Below are 6,000 nucleotides of genomic sequence, written 5' to 3' on the forward strand. Positions count from 1 at the left end.
GTATACGGTCTTGCCATCAGAAGTGCTACAATATTTCTTCTTTGAAGTGATTTCACGTGTCCCTTGTCTATTATTATATATTAATTACTTACTGTAATGACTGTCGAGCAATCTAGATATAATTCGACGTTTCTGTACAACGGAAAACCCGCATTACTGGCTGAAGCTCTCAGAGGGAATCACATTTAACAGCATGACCATCTGAAACATTTGTCCCTCCTAGCCTTCACAGTGACGTTTTACGCTAACACGTGCCTGAATCCTACTTCTCCACTAATTTCGCTAGCGCACCAACGCCGTGGGCGTTTCAGAGTTCATGTTGTGTCAGGATTTCAATTTTAGATTTTATTGTGATTATCATTACGATGCGTGATTGGACCCTATCCGACACGCGAAGCTATTATATTTCAAACTTCAGAGTTTCCAACGAGCTCTCATTTTTTCTGCCTGGGTGCAGGTCTAGTGGAGACTCCATTCCCTGACAGTACTTGCGATTTCCTAATTTTTTTGTCTGTATAAGTTTCTGTTGAAAACGTCTGTTGTACTTCCATGCGCCTTTCCTAAATCCTTTCTGGTCTGCTCGAACCAGTGTATAGTTTTGAGTTTTTTTATGTACGTTGCAATTTTGTGAGGCTAGTTGTTGGGAATCTGTGGATATGTACATAAAATTTCAGTCTTATTTTTCTTATGGCTGCCGCGAGATTAGATATGTTTTCGGTTGCTTTTTGGAAATTTAGTATGTATCCATCTTCTGTATTTTTGGAGCCGACTATCTTTCTCAGAATTAGTACTTAAGTCTGTTGGAATAATTGTGCAAATGTAATGGGAACGCATGCAGCGCTAATGCGAGCATTTTAGAGCATTTCTCCAGTGTCTGAAGTCCTTATCCAATTGACGTGATGTCCGCCGCTCGTGGTCTCGCGGTAGCGTTCTCGCTTCCCGAGCACGGGGTCCCGGGTTCGATTCCCGGCGGGGTCAGGGATTTTCACCTGCCTCGAGATGACTGGGTGTTTGTGTTGTCCGCATCATTTCATCATCATCCAGGAAAGTGGCGAAATTGGACTGAGCAAAGATTGGATAATTGTACGGGCGCTGATAACCACGCAGTTGAGCGCCCCACAAACCAAACATCATCTCTCAATTGACGTGATAACTGATAGCCAAAGAATTCAGAGAAGCGCAGCTAGTATCGTAACAGAGATGCCCAGGAGACTTAAATGGGACGCTGTAAAAGTCAGGCGGCATTATTCTCGCGAAACCCAGTTGAGTAACTTTTGAGAAGCGATACTCGAGGAAGGTTGTACGACAATTCTGCTGACACCATCACATATCTCGCATACGCATACGTATACGCGTATGCATTAAAGGGTTACGGGACATGTAGATGCATATAAATATTCAGTTCTTTTTTTGCTCAAAACGCTGTTTGCATAGGACAGAAAATTACTATCATTGGTATGCAAAGTAGTGTGGCATGCGGGATAAATATCTACAAGCCGCCCGGTGTGGACGAGCGGTTCTAGGCGCTTCAGTCTGGAACCGCGCGACCGCTACGGTCGCAGGTTCGAATCCTGCCTCGGGCATGGGTGTGTGTGATGTCCTTAGGTTAGTTAGATTTAAGTATTTCTAAGTTCTAGGGGACTGATGACCTCAGAAGTTAAGTGCCATAGTGCTCAGAGCCAAATATCTACAGGTATAGGAAACGAATAGCCTCTCACTCTATCTAAAACCTCATTATTGCAACATGTGGTGACATTGTAGTCAAAGATTGCATACAAGACAACGAGCGATTGGTAAAATATCGTGAGCGATACGTATTTACAACGACTTCGTTCCCGTCTCGCGTCGGTGACGGTAAATGTTTAAGGACCACCAAATGTCAATCTTGAGGGCTTTTCACTTAAGTGTTACTATTTGTAAATGAATCTGAGCTACATCTCGGAGCTAAAGTGACTCATAAAAATACTGCAGATCTAGGAAGAGTGTTTGTCAGATGTAGTTGACCAGAATAAACGGATCGTCCGCTCCTTGTCACTGGGGCCGATCAATGACGCAGCCGACCTTGTTTTCGTTCCTCGCGGGGAAAACTGCAGCGTCAACAAGTCTGGAACACAGGGGGAGAGATGATAACTGGCAGAGAAGACGTTCGGCTGACAATTTCGCTTTATAGCCAGGCTCCGTTTCTACTAGGTGAATCTGTAGCAGTATTGCATAAAATTCAGAAAAAATGGTTTACTACAATTCTCAAAATATGCACGTGATGTACTTCAGAAAATAACGTTTAAATATCTGGTATTATGAGACTTACGAAACTAGGTATGACTACGCTTTATCTTATGTTTGATAATTAGAGATCAAATTTGCACATTAGTGCTTGAGAATTTCCTGATTGAAACACGTTTTAGGGCATCGTCGGGTTTAGAACACTTAGCTACCGTTCTAAACGCTTTTACAATAAAATGGGGATATTGGAAGTTATTTCTTTTGGGAAAACTTTCTACACAGTTCGAAGAAGGAAGGGAGATCAGAGTTTAACATCCCGTCGACAACGAGCTGCCGGCCGCGGTGGTCTAGTGGTTCTGGCGCTGCAGTCCGGAACCGCGGGACTGCTACGGTCGCAGGTTCGAATCCTGCCTCGGGCATGGGTGTGTGTGATGTCCTTAGGTTAGTTAGGTTTGAGTAGTTCTAAGTTCTAGAGGACTTATGACCTAAGATGTTGAGTCCTATAGTGCTCAGAGCCATTTGAACCATTTTGAACAACGAGCTCATTAGAGACGGATCACAAACTCGGATTAGGAAGGAAATCGGCCGTGCCCTTTGAAAAGAACCATCCCGGCACTTAGGAAACCCTCGGAAAACCTAAATCTGGATGGCCTGAATCAGATTTGAAACGTCGTCCTTCAAAATACGAGTACAGTGTCCAACCAATGTGCCATCTCACGCTGTGCTCTATTCGTTAACAGGACACGGGTTAGATACGGAATATGACACGTCCTCACTACTGTTCAAAGTAAGTTATGGGCAAAGTGATCAATAAATGGAAAAAACGTATGTAAGTGTATAATTTTTGCTAGATGTTCACATATCAATATTCATCTTTACTGAAGCCATTCAATCGGTAGAGAAAATACGTTAAATAATAACAGCAACGGACTCCATATTACATGGACATGGCGAAGTATACGGAAGGAGCGATACTGGGATTCAATAATCAATCTTCATTCGCCCATCATCATCATCGTTAGTCGATTTACTCATTGCTGCTTGCCGTGATCTCTTTTCTTCATTCACTTCTGAAGTAACTGGATCTTTGACTAGACGTCTCCATCCACAGCGAACTTCAACTCTTCTTAATTTAAAGTATAAGAGTATGCCGGTAATCTTCTCCTGATTGAACCATCTAATTCCTGCTCTTCTTCGTGGATTTATGCCTTCGATTTTACCTTGGAAGTTGGTCTTTTCTAAATTATTCCCTTCTCCTTTCAAAAAGTGCCCAAGGAGTTGACAATAGCTTTGGAAGATAAACTTTATCTGACGCTAACACCTTCTATAATGTAAGAATAGGTTCTTCTTTATTTCAATGATACCTGTAACATCTTCTTCGAACACCACATTTAGAACAATAAATTTAGTTCTTATCACTACTTTTCACTGTCCATGTCTCGCAGCCATATAAGAACACATGGAACATCTTCGTTGTTTTGTCACATTTAAGTGAGTTTAACCATTGCAGATTGGCCTAGGGCAATCCGTCGTTTTATTTCTTTACCAAAGCTCTCGAAAATTATTCAAGTGGCCAAATTCAATAGTTTTAGTGAGATTATTAAACTGGCAGGGCCAAGTCGGAAGCTAACAAAGAAACAATTGCAAAACTACAAGGAGAATTAAAATCTCACTTCAGACAAATGCAATAAAACATCTCCATCAAGCTATAATATTATCAGACTATTTGTAAGCAGGAGCACTTCACGTACTTTGAACTACTACAACTGGTGACAAATCTCTAATAATAAACATCGAAAAACAATAAAGACAAGTTTTGAGGCAAATATGAATATAGAACTTGGATGACGAAGAAAATAAAGAAACACTATCAGGCTACAGACAAAATGACAGATACAATCAGGAAAGAGAGATTTCAGTTTTATTGTCTTTTACGATGAATGAGTAACAGCAGGCTCACAAAAAAATTCTGAATTTAACTTTATCGGCGAAGAACTGAAATAACTGCCGAGCAGAAATGCATGAAATCCTAAGGGAAACTGACATATTTCAAGGAAACTTTGAAAATAACATAATTTCGAACCATAATACAGAATCATGAATTTCCCGAGATGCCCTCTCGACAAGCTACAGAACCGACGGTAGAATGGAAGATGCCTCTTAGCGAAATCATGAAGGGGTAATGATAAGAAGAGAAATGCTTCGTAAGTTCAAATGCGCTTCCTATTTGGGTACAAAAAATTTAAAAAATGTAAAGGAGGGAAATACTTAATCCTTACATGAGCAGTGGTGTCTGTATCGGTAACTTTCATTGGCCACTGACACAAAAGAAGTAAATTAATGATTTGTTACATTAAATACCAAAAACTGAAATTTATTGCAGCATTTGGATCTTCACCTTGTCTGCCAAAGATTCTTCTTCTGTGCCTGCTACGGTCGCAGGTTCGAATCCTGCCTCGTGCATGGATGTGTGTGATGTCCTTAGGCTAGCTAGGTTTAAGTAGTTCTAAGTCTAGGGGACCGATAGCCTCAGATGTTAAGTCCCATAGTGCTTAGAACCATTTGAACCATTTGATTCTACTTCTGGTTGTAATCTTACGGCCTGGAACTGCTGGAAATATATCGTTTCAGTTAATTTCAGAGTCCATGATAAACGTAAAGGTGCAGGGAAAGCCTGTGGCGCAAGTCCGTGTCCAAACTGTCGGCCTGACTGCAGGTAGAAGGCAGCCGTTCTATTCGCCGCGGCACTAGAAGAGTTGGTGGGCCCCTCTCCCCAGCCGTTTGCCAAACCCGCAGCCCTCCCCCTCCCCCTCCCCAGAGTCCATCGAAAATATTAACGGCACTCATTTTGACAGCAGTATGAGTGGAGCTAGGGCCGCACTGGAGGGACTAGATCGAGGAAAAATCTCCGTCCCTATCCTGAACTGAACCTAGGACCTTCTGGGTCGGTGTCTAATGCTCCACCCACCAGACCATCACCGCCACCAAAGTCTTCCGTAAATAATAAAGTGAATGTATAATAACTATTGCATTTTTCTTACATTTATTCAATAATAAGTACATCGGTGGGTGATTATTTGAACCTATCACACTGAAAAAGTTACTGTTAATACGAAATTAATGACGCTGCTTCTTGTCAGTAGCAAGGAAAAGCCATCACCTAACGATCTCGAGTAGTTTCCTAAGGGTAGTATTGTTGGATACACAAAACGTGTTTGGGTGGCAGATCCGAGAGCCATACACTATCTGATCAGAAGTATCTGGACACCTGTTACCGGTCATTGATTTGGAGTGTGTCTACCCTCCGTCTTTATGACAACTTGAAGTCTGCTGAGGACGCTTCGTGTTGTCGACTGGGGACGTCCACTTTGATGATAATTTCGCTGCCGCTGAAAAGGAGTAATACAGGTGTCCTGGTGTGGACGGATGCATGGATTCTAGAGCAGTACAGACAATGAAAGTAACACAGAATAGTGAATAGGAAAATATATTACTCAATTTTGGTAAAGCTGATTATAGCATTGCAGAATGGATTGCAGCCCACCTGCCCTCTGTTGACTACTTTTCCGTGAACACAAATTAAATAATTTTCTGTGAACTAAAGTCATAAGAAAACTAATCTTCTGTCTTGATGCACTATTCGAAGAACAGTGTCAAACAAACAATACTCAATTAAATCTCTAGGCAGGTGGTCTTTCTCCATACACGATTATTCCATTCACTGTTTTGTTTCTGCTGAAAACTAACCGCTGTCTATTTATCAGCCACTCTTTCGTT

The sequence above is a fragment of the Schistocerca cancellata genome, chromosome 4 (genome assembly GCF_023864275.1).
Source record: "Schistocerca cancellata isolate TAMUIC-IGC-003103 chromosome 4, iqSchCanc2.1, whole genome shotgun sequence".
NCBI lineage: Eukaryota > Metazoa > Arthropoda > Insecta > Orthoptera > Acrididae > Schistocerca > Schistocerca cancellata.